General features: G+C 37.7%; 1 protein-coding gene across 2 annotated transcripts in view; it reads right to left on the bottom strand.

Moving 5' to 3' along the window:
• LOC114464713 (transcriptional enhancer factor TEF-1-like) overlaps positions 1-21972 on the bottom strand; it is a 60745-nt gene extending 38773 nt beyond the window's left edge. For both annotated transcript variants that reach the window (XM_028449198.1, XM_028449199.1), the window contains exon 1: positions 21780-21972. The gene's annotated coding sequence lies outside the window, so the exon portion shown is untranslated. The remainder of the gene's footprint in view (positions 1-21779) is intronic.
• Positions 21973-22278: the final 306 nt, after the last annotated feature.

Here is a 22278-nt window from a genome sequence, read left to right as displayed (position 1 = left end):
AATGAATTTCTAAGTACATTTTCCAGTATCAGTGTAAAGCATGCATGTAATGTTGAAATATATTTTCTAAAGTTTAGAGTGGTGAATCTTCTCTCAAGAGCATTTGTATGTTTAGCATTTTAAATGAGTAAGTTTGAAAGGTACAAATATTTTCTCATCAAAAAGTTATAACTTGTGGATACACTAGGATGATTCACGATGGTTACTATATAAAGGGAGGCAGTTAATCTAAGATACAGGGTCACTTAACTTTTAAAGGAATTTCTTTTTTTACCAGCTGCTGTTTCAATCATAAACTACACTAAACGCAGTGGAGGGCGCCAAAATAGTTAGGTTGTGAGGCCAGAGAGCTAAACAATGATCTCAAATGAGCAATAAAGCTCTTAAGAACCTTTTAAAATGGAGAACAGCTGCACATGCAGGTGAGAAGTCTGGCGGTTGTCAGAAACCTTTTTTTTTTTTCTTTCTTTTTTTAACCTTTTCTTGCCCGTCAAAAAGCTGTTCTTCCCATCTGTGATACAACTTTGGCTTTTAATGAAGCTTTGTCCTGCTAATACTAAATCAACGAATAACAAGCTTACAAATGCAAAATGTCTGGATGTCTCCAATGTTCTCATTTTATTTTATAATCTGTTGGGGCGCACACAGAGCTAGAAGGTCTCCTTATGTTCGTACTTCATTGCGATAAACCAGTCTATTTTGAAATAAAGAAGTTTCGGGTATATCCGCAAGCACTTTGCAGAGCTGGATTAAAAACATTAGAATGCTTACTAAAACCACAATAACTTTTGATGAGGCTTAGGATGTCTAACAGGAATCATAAAATCTGAAAAAAAAATATCTGCAGCACGTGTAAGACAGTTCAGATTGTCAAAGAAGACTTTGTGCTGCTCTGTGGGTTAACGTGGTCTACATTATATTATTTGTTGTATTTTTTTTTTTATATCCAAGGAGGTATAAATAATATTTTCACTAGCGTTTATTTATTTGTTTAACTGTTGGCAGGATTACACACTTAACGGATTTCGACAGAACTTTAACTAAAAATGGACATTGTGCCTTGGAAGATTTCATTACATTTCTGAGGGGATCTGGATCAATATATTGACTCTTGATCAGTTTCAAAAATTGAAAAATCACTCTTTCTCATCATTGGCAAAATTTTATAAATTCACATCTCGGTTTCTCAATACCATCCGGATCGGATCCGGATTGTGCGTTTCATTGCGATTTCTCAAAAGAATGGGCGTGTCATTACATTTAGACCTATTTTATTGTTATTAATGGAAATGGAAATTTTTTCCAAACTTTTAAAGCGTGAATAATCATGGTAACATGATCTAGGGCTGCTCGATTATAGAAAAAATTAAAATCACAATTATTTTAGTCATAATTCAAATCACAAATTTTCAAACAATTATTTGACAACCAAAAAGTTATTTATTTTTGGTACAAAAAAAAACATAAATTATATTCTTTAAACATAAATAAAATCCTTCAAACACTCAATTCAAGTATGTTCACTTTTGCACAAAACATAAACACTTCTTGCACGTGATGTGTCTTTGCTCTACGTCTTCATCATCAAACCCAAAGTGTTCCCATATCAGAGAATATGACTTGCCACTCGTTTACCAAGTATTTTTGCTGCGTTTCTCCTGCCATGTTCAAAGACCACTAGCAACAAGTTACCTCGTGTTGGCCTGCAGGCTAGCTTCACCTTTGAGAGGGGTGGGGCGGAGGGGAGGAGCTTGCATGTGCATGGATTAAACAACTCAAAGTTAGTATTAATAACATGTGTGTGCCAAGTTTTATTATTTGTAAATGTCCAAAATATTGGGTTTGTTTTATTTAGCAAATAAAACATATGTAAAATAAAATAAATAAAATAAAAATTTTTAAAAAGTTTCTTTTTGTTGTTTTTTTAATAATCATTTTTTCTCAATTGTTATTTTTGTAATCGTTGGGTGTAATAATCAAAATCATAATCGAATTTCGATTCATTGAGCAGCCTTACCATGATCAGGATCAATGATCCAGAATAACTGCAAATATCTGGCAAAGAGGAGGTTTTGGTTCTATGAGTGCTGCACTAATGCAAACATCTTTATGCTACGCTATTTAAGGACAGCTGCAGTATTTAACATAACAATGTAAAAGCAGGTGCCGACCACTCGCACACCTTCTGGTCATGTTAAAAAATGCAATTCTTTTGGAGGGACGTCGTACATGTAATCGAAGTTGTTCTGTGTTTTAAAATTCCTGTTGATCCTAAGATTTTTTACCTTGGTTTCCAAATGTGATGTTTGTCTTTTTAAAATAATGACAATCGCAGCAAAAAAGAGCATAATGAAGAACTGGTTGAAAGTTGACCCATCAACAGTGACTCAGTGGATGAATATATTAGAGGAAATACAGTCAATGGAAACAGCTGGACCAAATGGATAAACTATGAAGAACTATAAGAGAAAGGACTTTATATTTACAAGGATATATATATTGTTGTTTATGTAACATAAAAAATGTAAATAAAGAGTTAAAAAAAAAATGTAAATACATTTGTCTGTCTGTACATTTCCATGGTAGGTAAGGCTGCACAATTAATCAAATTTTAATCGGGATTATGATTTTGTCCTCCACCATTAAATTAACTTGATCGTCTGCAATGTTTACATTTAAAATGCGGGCTCTGCTGCATATCAAATCAAGCACTTTATCTGCACCAGTAATCAGCCAACCACCAGGGGGCGAACACGTGATCAAGGCCTTATTAAGATACCTTAATAACAAGCGTGCAACGCTTCAGCGGCTCAGCAGCTTTGGGTCGAGTGACCAACCTGCAGCGAGGTTGACATGGGCTGAGGTCAGTAACAAGTTGACATAAGTCTTTTTTTATGGTGTTAGCCCATTGTACATTTCAAATTCTTGGGTAATTATTATTATTCTTGTTTAAAGGTCCAGTATGATGCTATTTTTCACCCATCTCCATTTGTTCTAAGAACCCCAACAACATAGTATTTGAGGTTTTTTTTTCCTGTTTTCTGGAGTTTTAGCCTCTGAAAAACAGGCGTAAACACACATGCTGTTTATCACAGCAGCAACAGCAGAAGCAGTAAATCATAAACACTGACCACAGAACTAGTCCATTTAAGACGATAGTCCATTGTTTAGTCCGACCGCTGCATCGCATTGGGTCACAAACACGTCAGATCATCCAATAAAAGCCGTACGAGGCGGTAAAACGGCTACTAGAAATGGAACTGATTGTAACCGCTCTCTCTGCACCGCAGGGAAGTAAACGCTCAACTATCAGCTGAGTCAGCCATTTCAAACACTCAAATGAGCTGCTACGCTGCTTTCGTCTCCTCTTCACCTTTTCTGGTCACAGGAATAGTCAATTTTAAACGATAGTCTATTGTTTTGTCCAACCACTGCGTCGCATTAGGTCACAAACACGTCAGATCATTCCATAGAGGCGATACAAGGTGGTATAACGGCTACTAAAAGTGAAACTGTTGTGAGCGCTCTTCGGTTTTTCTATACTAGATTATCTATATACTGAACGTAAAGATATTAACTGTGATATTAAGCTGACTTCGCCATGTTTGTTTGACCTGTGAGGTAGTTTGAGAGGGAGGAGCTCACATTCTTATAGGGTAGGTGGAGCTAGGATTGTCAGGAGGAGGAAAAATCCAACTCGCCCGTTTGGAGCTGACGTTTTACAAAATGTGGAATAGCAAGTGGGGGTGGAAACAAAACTTTTTCCACTGTGGCCCCCTGAATGAGGCTAAAGGCATGTATATCACTGTAGTAAAACCATTATAAAGTGAATTTTTCATAATACTGCCCCTTTAAAGCAATATGTGAACAGTTTGTAGTGCAAAAGAAAAGCTAAAAACTAGTTAAATAAAATCTCTGTTTTCCCTAACAGAATGAATAATTGTGATTAATTATGGTGATTAAATTATTGATTATCATTTTAACCATAATCATGCAGCCCTAATGGTCTGATATAGAAGTAGACAAAAAAAGTGGAGCTTAAATGGTAGAGCAGTGGAGCTCATGGGTCGTGAGGGCTAGAGGGGCCCAGTAACAGATGGACGCTGGAGAGAGACATTAGTCACACAACAATCAACTCTGACAACTGAGCAACAACTCTGCACCCAGGGCACCCACCCCTCCCCTGTCACCAGGCAGGCCCGGGCCACTCCAGCCAGGACAGCAGGCCTCACGGTGTCAGTGCCAGCTCTCAGGAGAACACACGGGGCATCCAGCCACAGTCCTGCAGCTGCCTTGGACCCACATGTCCTCCCTCTGTGCCGTCTTCTGCTTCTTTGGCTGCAGGACCGTGAGCCCTTGGTGCTTGTGCTTAGAAACTCCTCCTTCATATTGAAAACAGGCTGTGACGAAATGCTCAGGCTATGATGTGCAAATGTTTGCAGCGTGTGTGTGTGTGTGTGTGTGTGTGTGTGTCTCTCCAGGGGGCCGAGCTGCTACACAAGTTCACTGTATTATCACCAGCTAGTCTATTCCTTTTGCCCAGCACAACACAGCATCTCTTTCAACAGCTTCCAAGATTTACATACACGCACAAACACACGCGTCTGATACAACAATGCAACATCACACTGACAAATACAGCACAAGCACACACTGCTCGGGCACAAAAGGGTTTTCTTATAATCCTCAAAGCTCACAATTTTCCACTTTACAATGTGTTGCCATATTTTAATGTAAAAGCCTGCAGGCAACAGAGGAAACATTCAGCATGATAGTTTATTACTTCTCCCGGCACAGCCTGTGCTGTATTCATTCATGTATTCATTTGGTATTACAGTGAAATACGTCTAGTGCTTAATATCCGCGCACTCCCAGGGATGCTTCATTTATCCTAAGTTAGCCACCTCCGCAGAGGCGTAAAAGCTGAAAGCTAAGGTCACTTAAGTGCAACTCTTTATCAAACTGAGTGAATGGAATCAAGTGTGAAGCCTTTCGTTCCTGAACATATGGATACGAGGAACAAACCTAATTCACCTGAAGTACAGCTTGACGGTAACATGACACCAGTTTTGACATCTTGTGTTTTTCAACACCATCTTATTCTATGAAAAAAGAAATCATGCTGATATCTGGTAATTGAAGTGACAAACGATGCTCAGTTTGTCCGTAATCTTTCATAACATCGTGTTTTCCACTTTCGCCGCTGCTGCTGAAATCCAGCACTCTGACTGTGACGTCAGCGGAGGAATCCTCCTTAGATTTCTAGAGAAGTTCATTGCGAAATGGTTTCCCTTCATGTTCAACTGAATTTAAGCATGAGTTGCAGATTGATATTCCACCATTTAAAGGATTCATTCAGCCTTATCAACATGACCTAGACCAGTGGTTCCCAAGCTTTTCACAATCCCATACCCCTTCAGACCTTTAACCTCAAGCTATGTACCCCCTACTCCTACGCACTTAAAAACACAATAATGTAATGTCAAACAATGTAGCCCTATAATGAAATTTGTCTCTGAATTTGACATATCCTGTTGGGGAATAATAGATAGTATAAAATGATATTTAATATGTAAGGACACAATAAAACATGTAATTTAGAATTATCAATTGATTTATTTAATTAGCCTACTGGCATTTCTCTTTTTCATGACCCTGAAACTGTGAAATATAACTCACGACAACTTTAATGTGAAGGGTGAGGTTGAGATGATGCACAGAACTCTGCAATGTTTGGCTGAATTAAAGAGTTTTCTTTAATCGTTCTCCACGCAAAGTCTTGTTTTTTATTCTGCTTTCATGTTTGTTCCGCGACGAATAGCACGTACCACGTTCCTGTGAATTCAGTCAAATGACTCGGAGCATTAACAGAGCAGTAGTCATTTTCAAAATGGGGCCCCCTGCCCCCCCTTTGAAGAACCTGGCGCCGCCAAATCATTTGCACATACCACTATATAAATGGGCTCCATTTATATATTCGTATGTGCCAATTATTCGGTTCCATCAACCGTCGTAATATTTGACTCGCAAAAAAACGAGAAATCGACTTTCTTTTTTTTCTCTTTTTGGGGGCCCCAAATCAAAAATCGGGCTCCGAGTGTCGATGCGTACACATCCATAGACTATACCTACCAAATTTCAGCCCGATCCGTTCACGAATAACAGAGGAGTGGCGGTTTTAACTAGTGTACACAACAACAAGAACAAGAAGAAGAACAAAGTAAGTGGCATTTTGAGTCCGGTAGCCGGTGTAAAAATGGCAATAGAAGATGATGTAATAGATACAATGAAATTCATTTTGTCGTCTTTGAATAGAATGTTGAGTTGAGGTTTTTTAGAAAATTTTGGCAGTTGACATGTCAGGAGATAAATAGTCCTGAAAAACTTGTCTGAATAAACAAAACCTCATATTAACATACTGATGAAAAAGAAGACAAAATGATAGGCGAAGTGAAACTTCAAAGGAAACATCAAAGGCAATCAGCAGAACTGGAAGTTGACAGTCGAAACATGTCGGGAGATAAGAAATTTCATGAAAAACGTTATCTGAATAAATGAAACCTTGACTTTACAAAGATAATGTAATGCAAAATCTTGCACCAAACAAAAAAATATGTGCACAAATGATTAATCAAAGCAACTCCAAGAGGACTGCAAAAAAAAAAAAAAAAAAAAAAAAGATGAAGTTGTCCTCATGTACCTCATGTTGTGACAGGTTTAGAAGCAGGACGAGACCTGGGCAATATATCGATTTTCAAGATATATCGAGATTTCTATGTTGGAGATATAGAAGATTATAATATCGCTCTTAAACAAGCCACACTACAGAACTCACTCACACGTGCTGTCCCTTATAGGAGAAAACACCAAAAGTGACATATATTGTGCCTGTTTGGCATTTTGCATCAGCAAATTTTGCCCAGAATTGTCTTTCTGGTCAGATTTCATTGAGATAAAATATCAAGATATGAGTTTGACCTTTTCCAACAGTGTCCGTTAAGCCTCTGCTGAGAAAAATGGTTGAGGAAAATGTATTCTAGATCTTCTACCAAATACCCTCATTCTCTTCAGCCTTTGCTTTCAACTCACAGACATTGTCCCTGCTCGCAGGCTTTGAATGGGCAACTCAAAATCTGATTGGTTAGAGCAACAGGGCCACTTAAAAACATCTACACTGCTGATTTTAAAATCCTCCGGCAGATTTCTTTGAACCTGGCAACACAGTACACACAATGACTGATTTATGACTGGGTGAAAGCTGCTATATAAATATACACTACTTGAAGCAGCACAACCAAGAGAAACGTGATACAAAGAACGGAACAACTTGGAAATATCTATTACATGTAACTGGAAAACCTTCAGTCAGTGATTCTGATTAGGTTCAGGTCAGAAACGAGTCCATGCAGAGCCTGAAAGTCCACATTAATATTAAACCTACGTATCTACTGGGCTTTGTGTTATATGTTATTAACCAAAAACAGGTAGAAATAGTTTTAACTAATCAATCGCTTTATTGTTCTTACTCTAGACTAGGGTAGGAATTCTTAATATGTGGGTGAGAACCCAAAAATAGGTCGTTGACAGGTTTTCAGTGGGTCATGGACATTTTTTTTTTTTAGAGAACTTGTGTTTTTATTTTGAAGGAGACTAATTTATATAGCTACTTTACTGGTACACTTTTGTAGTTTACTTTTGTTTTTTTTTTTCCACATCCAACTACTATGATATTTACTGACTTTTTTTACTGTCTTTGATTTGAAATCTTTAATTCTTCTGTTTCCAGTTACTGGATGATATTTATATTTCTGTATATATTTCTTGTTAGTTTTTTAACAGAAATAAATGGGTCCTGAAGCCAAATCAGTTGGATTGGGAACCATTGCACTAGATCCAGTTTAGAGCAACTAAAAAATGTGCGTGGGTTAAAAATCTATAGTTATGTCTACGTTTTTCTAGAGCTGGGCAATATATCGTGATTCAAGATATATCAAGTTTTCTATTTTGGCCATATAGAAAATGACAATATCGCCATTATCGAGATATATACTGTATATATATATACACACTTCTTTTTAAACTTCTTTTTATGTATACAATCACAAAGTCCAAATCACATAGTATTACATATTATTCATAGAGTCCAGTCAAACAGGAGTCGCTGCTTTTACTACTTCTCAGAACAGCATGAAAAGCACAATTAGATGGATTTCTGATTGCGTTCTAACCCAGACCTTCCCCTAAACAAGCCATACTACAGAACTCACTCACATGTGCTGTCCCTTACAGGTGAAAAACACTAAAGTGGCATCGATGTTTGTTAACAAATGTGTGGCATTTTTCATCAGCAATCTTAACCCTAGCCAGACTTTATTGAGTTAAAAATATCGAGATTAATTTTGTATATCGCCATTTTGAGAAAAACTATTGAGATTACGGCTAGGCAAAAAAAAATTGATTTATCGAATTTGTAGATAAAAAAGATTTTTATTTTGCAAATTTGTGTTTAAAAAAAAAATAAAAATATATATATATATATATAATTTATTTTTTATTTTTTCCACAACAGTTTTTTCTGACTTTTTTGTGGGTTAAAGTAGCGTGATGTCAGCCAGCCCCCTTTGTTTACATGTGTTTACCCTTTGAGTAGGATCTATGTGTGCAACAGGCATGTTTAATTTTTTATTCCTACTATGATGTAAGCCAAGGGAAGAGTTTATTATTCTTTTATTTGTAATGTTAGATGTTATAAAATATGTAGTTATCTGATTTCTTAATCAAAAATATGAGTCTACTCTAGAGTTGCTGTTGCACTTTTGCTTAAACCTGGGTTAAAGTTTGAAATTGTTGAATGACAGAGAATCATTTACTTTTTATTTTGGGATTGTTTTATGCATTTTAACTCTTGAGGACAATCACAGCATTAAAGTTGCACTTTTGACAATAAATCCGATGTTTGCAGTCATTTTAAGTGCATTGAAAAAAAACAATTGAAACTGTAATTTTTCTTTTTTTTAGGCAAAATTGCCCAGCCCTAATTTAGATATGAGTTTTAGTCCATATCGTCCAGCCATATAGTAATGTTGACCTTTTTCTTCGCTTTAAATTTGGCCCAAAAGATAAAAAACCTACAAGACAAAAAACACCACACACAAATGAGTAACATTAGTGTCCAGGAGCTGTTTTGAGTGCATTGGATGGTTAAATGTGCAGCTTGTTTAGCTACAGGAAATCAACCACTGTGTGTATTTTAGAGATTGGGCGTGCATTAGCCACACTCGGGGTCATCACAGGCGACTGACACACGGGGTCCTGTGAGGACGGGGGCCTTTGGCTGCTGCTGCCTAGACCTCCAGTATCCTCGCTGCATACCAGACACATTTACGCTTCTCAGTAGAGGTATTCACTGTATCGGTTCACGCTGCCACGCACGTCATCTAAAATGTGCGCTTGGACAGGTGTAAATAGTGGCCACCAGCTGTGAGTTTAAATCTGATACACCTCAGCCAACTGTGACACTCAGTGAAGCAGTGCAACTTTGATCTAAAATAAAATAAAACAGCACAGGAGTATCATGATACTACAATAGGTTTATCAATCGTAATATTTTGACTCGTTAATTCCAGATACATATTTTGTTTACCTCCGATACAAAACCAATGCTGCTGCCATGGTAACTGGCCAATTACGTATTATATTATTTTGATCCAATACGATCATATGAGCATGAATCACACATATTTTCAGGGGATTTTACTCAAATAGATGAAGAACAGTCAGCAACAGTAGGTATGAGGAAAAATCTGACACCTTTATTATTAATCATTAGGCTACATATAATTTGATCATAAACATAAGAATATTCTACAATTATACATAAATACTTACTGAAATTAGAAAACCCTGAAAAATAACCTCAATAAATTGACAAAAAAATAAATGAATAGTTATATATATATAACTACTAGTTTACCTTAAACATAGGAATATTCTATAATTGACTAGAAAAATAAATAAATTAGAAAACCCTGAAAAAATTATAAAGTAAGTTCCCAAAAACCTCAAAATTATGTAATGTATGTTTCAAAAAAAACTACTAGTTTAACTAAATGTAAGAATACTCGACAATTAAATCAAATGAATAAAAAACTGTTTAGAAGACCTCAAAAAATAACCTCAATAAATTCAGAAAAAATATATACATATATTTATATTGATTTGTTATTTCATAATTGGAATAATAACTACTAGTTTACCTTAAACATAGGAATATTCTATAATTGACAAGAAGAAAAAAAAGAAATTAGAAAACCCTGAAAAATAACCCTAACCCATAAGAATACTCTAATTAAATCAAATGAATAAAAAAATGATTAGAAGACCCTAAAAAATAAATCAATACTCAATAAATCCAATAAAAAACAATTATGTAACAAAGAATTTAGGAGCAGGCCTGATAAAATCATACTGTTTTTTTTCCCTAATATCGGTCCAATATCCAATATCAATATCGAATCAGGATACCCTTTATTTCGATAAATGTAACTAGCAACTGATCGCCTTTAAGTGGTGGAATTTCAATGGATTTTATAGTTTTTGTCACAAATTCATGGATGATCATCACAAATGTTTACTTATTGGAAGAGTTTCATATCTATTTTTCTATATCTATATTTAGACAGTCCACCTTTACATGGATTTACCCTCAGGTTTGTTGAATAGTCATAGCTGATTAAACTATATTGTGAGTTTTTTCTGCTAAGATTTATAATTGTGATATCAAACATGTCCAAACTCTGAAACTAATACCTTATTTGCATTAAATAGATTTCAAACACTACACCTATACAGTGGCAATGAATAGTAAGCATGTATGCATCAGATATTTTGATATTTAGAAGTTTTAAATTCAAATAGAAATCAATCACTTTCATTTTTAATAGAACATACAAGGTCAATGAAGATCTACTTTGTAGCTTTCTTTACCAGTAATGCTAATAAATGACTAATGTCGAACTCTCCCACGTATACAGCTTTGTTTCGCCCATTTCTAAAGATTTTTGTCTCACATTGTGCATTTTCACATGGTGAAGATTTCTATGAACCCATTACTGATTATCTCTCCTTGCACAGAGCCAGCAGGAGAGAACAAAATATGGCCTTATTCAAAATTCTCTGTTGGTTTGATTAGTACTGACCTAATTTTAAGGAAGCAAAAATAAAACAAAGGCCGATATTCATGGAGCTGAAAGAAAAGGCAAAACCAGTGAAGAGAAACCAGCCAGGCTTCTTTTCTCCTTTCCCAGGACTAATACACACTTAAGTAAGACAGAAAAAGTGAGAGGGAGACTTGCTTTGTACGCGGGGAAGAGGCTGTGATTCACAGCATGCACTCCTCATTATTTCACCATCTCTTCTCAGAAGCATTACCATTTATGCACACACAGTAATTGGTCGCAGATTGCACACTGATACAGTGAAGTGCTTTTTTTCCTCCTGAAAATGTGACGGTAAAAGGTTTAGCCAGCAGCTCCTCTGTCGGTGGTTCGCCTTTTCTCGGTCATTCTTTGTCCATTTTTTATTTATTTATTTTCTTGCTGAGTCAGGCTGGCCATAGTCAGCTTTTTCTTTCTGTATATATGTGTGTGTGTGTCACATGTTGCCAGTCGGAGACAACATTCTCCACCAGTGGGGGAAAAAAAGGGCCTGGGTAGGTTTGAATAATACCAACACCATTTTAATAAGTGTGAACATGGTAAGATAGACAGAGACCAATGTGATGCATGGATGCCTGTGTTGGTCTCATCATCACACACCTCCTGGTGCAACATTCATGGCAACGTGAGCTCAAGCGAAGTGCACTGACCTCCATCTTTTTCTCGTACTGTACATCGTCCACAGCAAATACAGGCTCAGCTTTCCTCAACAAAAAAAAAAACACTAACATGCAAAACGAATTATCTCCTGAACTGTGTTCTCCATCTGCGCTCCATTAAAACTTGGGCTCTGCTGTATTTAGACTGATGCCAGTCTGCAGGGAGGGAGTGCATCGGCTCTGGATCTTCTAAACATGATGCTGGCTTACAGGTTATTTAAGGAGAGAACTGGTTTTTATCAGCAGCTCTTCTTTCCGGTTTACACCGTAGCCCAGTTATGAAAATCTAAATGAAAAAAATGAAAATCAAGGAAGGTGTATGAGACAGCTGCATCCCTTCATTCATCTTTTCCACACACTTTTTCCTGTTCAGGACCGCTGTGTGTGCACTGAATCCTATCCCTGTATATTTAGGCTCCAGGGCCAGAGAACAAAACAGTTAACTTTGGGCCGTGTTATCGCACCATTGCCCTTGCTGTGTTATTTCCAGTGTCACCAGTATCACCAGTGTATAAGGAGACCTCATTTTCCTCTCCTGCTCTGACTTCTTCTATCGTTACCGAAAACATCTTTTTTTTGCAGCAATAAAATAAAGATAATTATGTTGTGATGCAGAGTAAATATGAACATTATAAATACAGAAATGCCAATATTACTGACATACAAATCAGCACCTATTAAGCATGCGCACAACCGGAAAAAGAATTTTTGCTAAAAAGAAAAAACAATAATTCAGTTTTGTTTATTTTTGTTTTGAAAGTGAACAGTATTAGTTTATAGGATTAGGATTAGGGTTAGGGGTGGGAACCTCTGGATACCTCACGATACGCGATACAAAGCTCACGATAACAATTATCTCACGATATGACGATACTGCGATTATCAATATTTTGTTCAGAAATCAATCTACGATAATCTGACATAACAAAAAAAAAAAATTAAGTGAAAAAATACAATTTTTCATTTCATATCTCTGAAAGACAATAAATTGAAATAGTGTCCTATGAACAGTGACACTATTTTAATGCAACATTTCTGTAAATAAGTGTCAACATACCAATGTAAACCAATAAGTGACACTATTACAGTGCAATATTCCAGTAAACAAAATATTGGTTCCTTCAACAAACAGTGACAAATAAAGACCTACCTGCACATTTTAGTGAAAAAGCAGAAAAGATTTTTAGAAAAAAAAATAAATAAATTTAACACTTAGCGAGCATATCCATAATCGATCATGCGAAAAAAATATTGCGATATATCGCCGTATCGAGATATCGTCACACTCCTAGTTAGGGTTAAGAGTAAAGGTTAAGGTTAAGTTTAGGGTTAAGGTTAAGTTTAGGGTTGCATGCGCATATATGCTCATAATTGATATCAGTACGAGGTAAACTCAGACCGTGACACCGGAGCGCATGTTTATTTACTTATGGCAAAGAATGGAGGCTGCATTGGAGTGTTTAGAAAACCTTATGGGTCGCGGGCCAGCAAAACCTTATCGGCCCGTAACAAACGGCAACAAAGAGAGAAGGAGCAATATCAGAAGCAAATGGTACATCACGTCGTGCTTTGCACTGTGAGGTAAGAATCTTTTTCTTTTTCGTTTGTAGCCTTTTATTTAATACAGCTGGCTAGCGCTAGCAGTAACAGCACCAAGCTGTGGTCAAAAGTCTGCAAAGTTGTTTTAACATCAACTCACACTGTTTCACGTTTTCAGATGTCCGTAAATGTCAACAAAATCTCAGGCTTCGGTTATCCAGTGCAAATGTGCCGCATAAAAAGCAGACGTTGGGGGTTCATTTATTTATTACATGGGGTCTCCAGATAATACTTAACCCGTGTGAATAGGGCTTTAGCCTTATATTGTCTCCTGGCCTCTTCTGGTAGTGTTTCTTGATAGTTGTATGCCATACCGGAAAATAAATCACTCCTTTATTGGAATAAATACGTTTTTGATATCAGACAAACAGAAGGCCAACGAGTTGTTTTACCCAATTTTTAAGATGGCGCCCAGTGATTTACTAATGCTAATGTCATCTGTGACGTAAGCCCAACTTCCCAAATTCCTGGTTGGTATTAGCATTAGCTAAAAAGCTAATTAGCATTTTGGGGGCGGTGGCTGCCTCTCGGCCTGGGATCTTGGGGGCGTCTGGGGGGTTGCTTGGCTGTGGGGGGGTGGCCTGGGGCTGCCTGGCCCCCACTCTTTCTGCTGGTCTGGCTGCATCTGTGGGCCCGGGGCAGTTCCTGGGTTTGCGGTCACGGTTTTTGCACATATACTGGTCTACGATGCACTGGCATGCCTTGGAATGTGGAATAAAACTCATACTGGGCTTAACTTTAGACACGTTAATCCCAAATACCTGCTTTAGGTACTACCACTCACTCATTCCCCCTGTCCACAGCCACCACCATTATAGCTAAGCTTCACACTTGTCACTATACTGGCTTGATTACACAACATAATGAGCACAATATGTTCTACAACTTCACATCTCACCCTCACTGTAAAACAATCTATTCTTCCCCACCCTTTATATTTCCTATCTTGAGTCTCTCCTCCCCGCTCCCTTTCCTCTCCCCCTCCCCCTCCACTTAGGTGTAACACTGCTCTCCCTTTTTATATCCTCCCTATAATAAAAGATGTACAGTATTACCCTTCCTTAGGGAGGGCTGGTGATGGTTTTTTAAAAAAAAAAATAAATAAATAAATAAATAAAAAAAAATAAAAAGCTAATTAGCTAAGCACTAAAGATCCTAAAAATAGCAGAGGGTTTAAATTGTGAAAAGCTGTATTAAGTTAAGAAAGAGTGAAGAGGCCATGTTTGAACATGTGAAAACCCAACAGTGCCACTGACTGTGTGAAAGTAAACAAGATAGTTTTGTAATGTTCAGTGTTTCCTGCTAACGACTATTAGCTAAACGTCTAGGAGAATATTATGAAACAAACTCTGTATTTAAAAACCTGTAGTTTCTGGCACTCAATACGATATTTCTAATGTGTAATTATAGAAGACTATAAAACAACAGTAAATTAGGACTAATGTAGCGTAAAAGACTGTTTTTCAATGTGGCTCATGAACACAACAGTAAAGTGGAAACAAAAGCCAGCAGTCTTCCCATCTGCTGGCTGTTTTTCATCAACTCCCCGGATTTGGGAAAGTCCACAAGTAGTTGAAATCTAGACGTCCTGCTCACTTCCTGTGGAGGTCAGGATATACAAGGGCTGAATCAGACTTCCCATAAACAGTGAGCTGGCCTCATCCATTCATCTGCTGAAAATGCTGGGATTATTCATGGCAAGCTAACATGATACATTATAAAAACATGGATTGTGACTCAACTTTAAGACAAAAACCATATTTTTACCATTTATTGTTGTCATGCCATGAAATGAGAGCAGTTTTAATCATGTTTTTTTTTTTTAAAGAGTGAGTAAATGCCAACAGAAATATTAATGACCGACTTGTTTTCAACATATTTATTTGATATTCAAAAATAAATCACCCGATTCACTAGTTAGCAAAGCTGCCTCGAAAATACAACATTATGGAATTGACCAAAACTTGCATCTTGATACTTTTTTCTCAAAATGGCGATATCTACGTATAAATCTCGATAATTTTAATTCAAATTAAGTCTTAACAGGAAGACAATTCTTGGTTAAATTTGCTGATGCAAAATGCCACACAGACACATGTATTAACAAACAGTTGCATAAAAGGTGGCACTTTTGTCTTTTTCTCCTATAAAGGACAGCACGTGTGAGTGAGTTCTGTAGTATGGCTTCTTTAGGGAAAAGTCTGGGTTAGGACGCACTCAGAATTCCTCTAACTGTGCTTTTTAATGCTGATGTAGAGAAAGCAGTGACCCCGAAAATAAGCATTTTAAAACAAAGTAAGCTATAAAAAAAAAAGAATTTATCAATATAGGCGACATTGCAATACCCCAAAATAGAAAACTAGATATATCTTGAATCTTGATACATCGCCCAGCCCTAAGTGTGTATGTTCTCTCTGATTGTGAGTGGGTTAAACTTATTTCAGTTATTGAAGCTGTGTAAATAAAACTAAATATCATCTTCCAGGATTTTCTTTTTAATTAGAAGTTCTTTTCCAAAAGTTCTACAGTGTGACAAAAACAAAAACGTATTAATGTTTGTCTTGAAACACTAGGGATTTGATCTGTTAGTTTTTAAACTAAAACGTATTGGGCTCTTTAAACAGATTAGGCTAAAAACAACAGGTCTGTCTGCTAATAATGTATACAACTGTAATCCTGATAAACCTAAGACAACATAACATTTCTTTCTTTATGTCTTTTATTTGTGGCTGTGGAACAGAAAAGGAAGCCAGTAAACAGCCGACATCACGGCGTCAATACACGTTTTCCTCCCTTTCCTGCTGCTGACCCACACAATGCACACGTGTGTGTTTTAAAATACAGACACCATTAGTGTGAGAAGCTGAAGCCACGTTTCCTTTCCCTTGAAAACCTGTTTCATCTCTGCTCTTCTGTTCATTTCTTTTAAATACCAGAAAATCATTGATAGGTGGACAATTGGATCAAAGTCAAGATTTGCATCACCTGTACGTTAAATATAATAACAGGGGCTTGAGAAGGAAAATAAAGTGTCTGCTCAAAATAAAACTGTTGAACTATTGTGAAGGACAAAAAACGCAGAGTCGGGTCATTCCAACAGGTTGGCAGTGGATGAAGAAACCAGCAGGTCCACCATCAGCACCCCCTGCTTCCCAAGCCCAACCAGGAGGATGCCTATTGTCACCCCCCCCCCCCACAATCCCCTAAACAAAGGCTGCCCCCCACCACAACCACCACCACGACACTCACACTAACCTCTCCTTCTCCAATACCCCTCCTCATCCTAAACACACACACACACACACACACACACACACACACAGAATTAACGATCAACAAGCCAGCACTGCTCTATAAATTTCATTAGGCGTGAGCTTTAACAACCCATTTTTAAATCCCTCACTACTAATTATTCACAGTTTATCAGCTTTGATAACAGCTCTTTTTCCTTTTTTTTTTTTTCTCTTTTTTTTTAAAAAAAAGGATAAAAAAAAATTACATCAGAGCATGAAATGGGAGTCAAACTAAGTTAATCAGGGTTCTCGCCACCACTGTTGAGCATAGGGGCCCCCGACGTCGTAATTTTGCTATGGAGTGATGTCACCCCCTATGCTCTATTTTCAGCAGTGTAGGGGGGCTTTTCAGTTGGTTTTTTTTTCCTTTTTAAATTGGTACCAGACTGGCGCCCTGTCCAGGGTGTACCCCCGCCAAGCGCCCTATGAGAGCCGGAAATTGGCACCGGCAGACCCCCGCGACCCTGTTAAACGGGAATAAGCGGGTATGAAAATGGATGGATGGAAATTGGTACCATTGTAATAATTTTTGCACACTTGAACACAAAAGGGACTTCCAGGCGTGCACAGGTTGTTTTAACTCTCTTTAATCTGCACAACAATCCCAACATTACTGTGGGTATAGGGTTATTACGGTAGGTATTTCTTGTCTCTACAGTGAGTATTTATTAGTGGAGTATCTATACCACTCTAACTACATTCATCATGACCCCTTTTCAATTGATTTGATTTGATTTTAATTTAAACATGAACGTGTGTTCAGCAGTTTATTTACCACTATGTAAATGATAATAATAACAATAATAATAATAGTATTAATAATAATAGTGTTTAAAAATAAAAAAGTGAGAATAAATGGTTACAAAATCCTGCAGGTGAAGCCTGTACATGATGGAAAAAAGTAGTAGGAAGTATAAACTTTATGCTTTAAAGTAAGGTAGTAACAACTTTTGCTTTACTTCCCTTTAATTTGGCCCTCAAAGAGTTACACATTTCAAAATGCACCACGTAATTCCTCTATAGGTATTATAATTAAAAAAAAAAAAGAGTTAAATGTAAACCTTCAACAGGCCCCTCAGCAGCATACGTACGTATATAGAAAGGAGCAGATTACCTTTCCCTGTCTTTGTTGTATCACCTGTTGCTTATAGCGTTACCATAAAACACTCAGTAACTACTCAAAGATATGGTCGTGATTTTTTTTTTTCTTCTTCTTCCAAATACACATAGGAACACAATTCTAGTCGCACTTTAAAAAAAAAAAAAAAAAACAACAACATATCCCAGAGCTGGAGCTGGATTTTGGTCTCACGACTACAAATGTGACAGTGAGTGAAACAACTGGGAGCACAGCAGCGTGGAGCCTGTCCCTCCAAAAAGCCACCATATTGCTACAGCACTGGTGAAGTAGAAGGACAAACACACACACACACACACACACACACACACACACACACAGAGACAAACGTGCACATACACAGCGGTTGTGACTAAAGCACACACAGGCCATATGGTGCGTCCTCATCCACTGACGCCTGTTGCTGCTGCAACAATAGGGCACACACACACACACACACACACACACACACACACACACACACACACACACACACACACACACACACACACAAATAAGATGTGTGTACGCACACCAAATGGTCGTTAGTTAGTCAGTCTGTGTTGCTTAAACCCAGAACAAATGCCTGGATTTGCATTCTACACCTCCCTCCCTCCCCGTCAAACTCACTTACACATCAACACAAACACACACACACACACACACACACACTTCCTTGGCCTCTACAGGTGCACGGAGCACTCAAAACAGATGTCAACGGACTGGAGAGGGAGAGGGAGAGGCGTGGGTGGGTGGGTGGTTTACAGGGGAAAAGAAAAGGGGAGGAAAGTGGAGGCTGTTTGCCCAGAGTGACTGACAAAGCTGTGTACAGGCCCAGACACAGCAAAGACAATGACACACACGCACACGCACACACACACACACACACACACAAAGACTCGCCGCTTTCTCTGTTACAATTTTAGTTTTTTAAAAACATTAATTTAAAAAACTGTTAAAATATATTTTATACTTGTTTGTATGTGAGCTCAGCTGCCAAAACTCTGAAACCCAAATTTGCACAAACAAGTGAAATCTCAAAAGGAAACATACACCATTATACATACTGTATATATATATATATATATATATATATATATATATATATATATATATATATATAAAAGTCAAATTGATGCTTCACAAAGTGTTGCCAGATATTGATAAAAGCTGATCAGAGATGCAGGGTTGCCAGATCTAATTTATTGGAATAAACATCTCCTTTTCTGTCAGAACTGTTGGTCAGTGTTTAACAGAAGAAAAAAAACCTATTTTAAGTTTTTCTAAGCCATAAAGATTACATTTAATTTAAAAAATATAAATAAATAAATGAGTGAAATTGGGGGTTGAGTAAGCTGTGGTTTTCTTTTTCTTTAGGGATATTTGTGGAGAAAGAAATAGATAAAAATATAAAAATTCAACATTTCTCTCTACTGCACGTCAACAGGTGATCTCATCAACAAACAGCAACTACGATTAACATGTTTAGTTTTGGACATTTTTATGATCTCCTGACATTTCTATAAAGTAATAATTAAGACATCAGAGAGAGTGTTTAAATCTGTGTGTGTGTGTGTGTGTGTGTGTGCGTCCCTCCTGCCTGACAGCCAGATTACTATTATAGCATTAATGCATCTACAGCGTTTCATCCTATAGGCTGTAATTTTCTTACATAATGACATTGTGGTTTGGTCTGCCTTTCCCACAGATCTGCAGCTATAAAGGACAAGAGCAGTCCTTTAATCAATATTTAAAAGGAGGCAGAAAGCACAGCTCGACGCTGGCATAAGGAGTTAAAAAGCTATGAAGGCTGATGGAGAGTGACCACACACTGGTTAGATTTAGAACATGAAACGGTCATTTAGTGGCTGTGAATCCGTGTTGATTTTCATTTAGCTTCAGTCATAACCTTTTGACTAAAATGTAACTTACCAGTAGTTTTAATCCACATTTAGTCATCAGGTCTAATTCAGCTACAGTCTAGTTTTAGTCAACTAAGTGACATTGTGATTTTAGTTGACCAAATCTGTTCGATATAGTCGACTAAAATACAAAGCATGAGAGTTTATGCAGTTTTTTCTAATTCAATTTCCATTCATCAACCTAATATAAGATGGTATTCATGTTTTTTTAATACATGTGACAAAATTATTCATTTACTTTTTATATCGAGCAATTTAATACAAACAGAAAAAGCTTTAGTAGTATGTGTACATATTTTTCTCCATTTGTACATGATATAATAATAATAATAATAATAATGAATTGTGTTTACATAAATATTGTAGATAATATAAATACACTGCTCGAAAAGGGAGTGGGATGTAGTAGCACTTATTATCTCCCACCTACAGTTTTCAAAACTTGTGTTCCTGCATTACATACATTAATTAATATTATAAACATACACAAGGCTGATATACTTTCATACTTAGATATTATCGCCCTTCCTCAGCTGTATATTATATTAAATTATATGTAAATTATAATTGTGTTTTGATCACTTGATGAAAATAACCGATGGTTTAGTTATTGTTACTTAAAAAACGTCATTTGAAATCAGAAGATATTGAGTTAGTGGCTGTGAGTCAGTGTTGATTTCCACAGCAAATTTTCATTTAGCTTTAGTCATAGTCTTTTGACTAAAATGCAACTTAGTTTTAGTCCACATTTAGTCATGAAAGTGTTTATTTGTACGGTTGTTGTACGGACAGTGTTTTAGGATTAGAGGTTAGGGTTAGGATTAGGTTTAGTCTTAGTCTTAGTCACGCGACCTAAACTGGCCAATGACTGACCTATTACGCGACCTAAACTGGCCAAATAGGGGCGCTGCGTACGGATAGAATGTTGGTTTATTGATACGACAACCGTATGAATAGCCTTTAGTTATAGTCTAGCTTTAATCAACTCAATGACATCATGATTTTAGTCCACTAAATCTGTTAAGATATGGTTATATGCACTTTAAAAAAAAAAAAAAAAAAAAAAGAGAGAGATTCAATTACCATTTATGATGGTATTAATGTTGTTTTTTAATACATGTGATGAAACTATACTTTAGTTTTTATCAGCTGAGGAAAATGTTAACATATTTTTGATACCGTTTTCATTTCCATGTATTTCTAGCTGTGTCATGGTCTGTTATGGTCACTTTAAAAAAATGTCAACATTGCTGTGAATGTATCATGTGTGATGTCAGCAGGAATGGGGGAAAAGGTGTGTCAGGAAAGCATCGGTGTGTGTGTGTGTGTGTGTGTGTGTGTGTGTGTGTGTGTGTGTGTGTGTGTGTGTGTGTGTGTGTGTGTGTGTGTGTGTGTGTGTGTGTGTGTGTGTGTGTGTGTGTGTGTGAGCCTGTGGCCTAGCTGTGTCTCCCACTGCAGCCTGTGCCGATGCAACAAGTCTCCCATTCACTCCCAGCTTTGTTAAGCTGCTTCCCAGCCTCCCTCTGCCTTCCTCTGGCTGCCCTGCAGCCTCCACATCCCTCTCTGCTCTCTCGCATGGAAGCACAACTGTTACGCCTGGATAACTTACACTTACACACAGATATTCCTCTTCCTAAAGGTCGGGAATCCTGGTTTGTGTGTGGAGAATAGAAATAGAAGTAGTAAAAGCGTCATCCCTCTCTCTCTCTCTCTCTCTCTCTCTTTGAGACGCAACACGACCAAAGCTTGTTGGACTTGTTACACATCCACACACTGTGTTGTTAAGCCTTGCAGTGAAAGCAGAAGTGCTTTATTTCCACTTCCAGTGATCACTTTGGGGGTTTTATGTATGTATGTTGTTGTTGTTGTTGTTGTTGTTGTTGTTGTTGTTGTTGTTAGAAATAAGCTAAGCGACCGGAGCCGTTCAGACGCACAGGCTGCCGGGAGAAGGGACTCCTCCTCGGGGAACTTACCTCGGCTAATACGCCCCTTGTTAGGATCTATTCCCACACTTTTCCACAAATCCGAGCCGCTACAGCAGTGGGAAGCGCACCGGCAACTCCAAGGCGTCCTGTGGCTTTCCCTCTGATGAAGGCTCCGGGCGCGCTGAGTGCGTAAAATGCGCAGCGTCTCTCCAAGGATGCGAAATATGCGCGGAATGGGAGCAGGAATGAAATGAACGCAGTGGACTGAGTTGAACGGGGCGGGGTGAGAGAGACTGGCGTCACCCTGCACGAATGAAACCCAGTAAGGGAGAGATGGGAGGATGGGTGGAAGAAAGAGAGAGAGAGAGAGGGAAGGAGAGAAGGGGGAAGGGGCTGGACTGTATGGGCTGCGTGGAACAACAAAAGGAAAGAGCTCAAACTCTATAGAGAGGAGGAAGAGGAGGAGGGAGGCAGATAGAAACACGCTGTTGGCTGACAACAAATTAGATAAGGCACAGCTCATGAAAGGTCTCCACGGGCAGCTCTG

The sequence above is a fragment of the Gouania willdenowi genome, chromosome 6 (genome assembly GCF_900634775.1).
Source record: "Gouania willdenowi chromosome 6, fGouWil2.1, whole genome shotgun sequence".
Lineage (NCBI taxonomy): Eukaryota > Metazoa > Chordata > Actinopteri > Blenniiformes > Gobiesocidae > Gouania > Gouania willdenowi.
The sequence above is the reverse complement of the archived record's forward strand: the minus strand, read 5'-3'. Positions and strand labels throughout refer to the sequence as shown.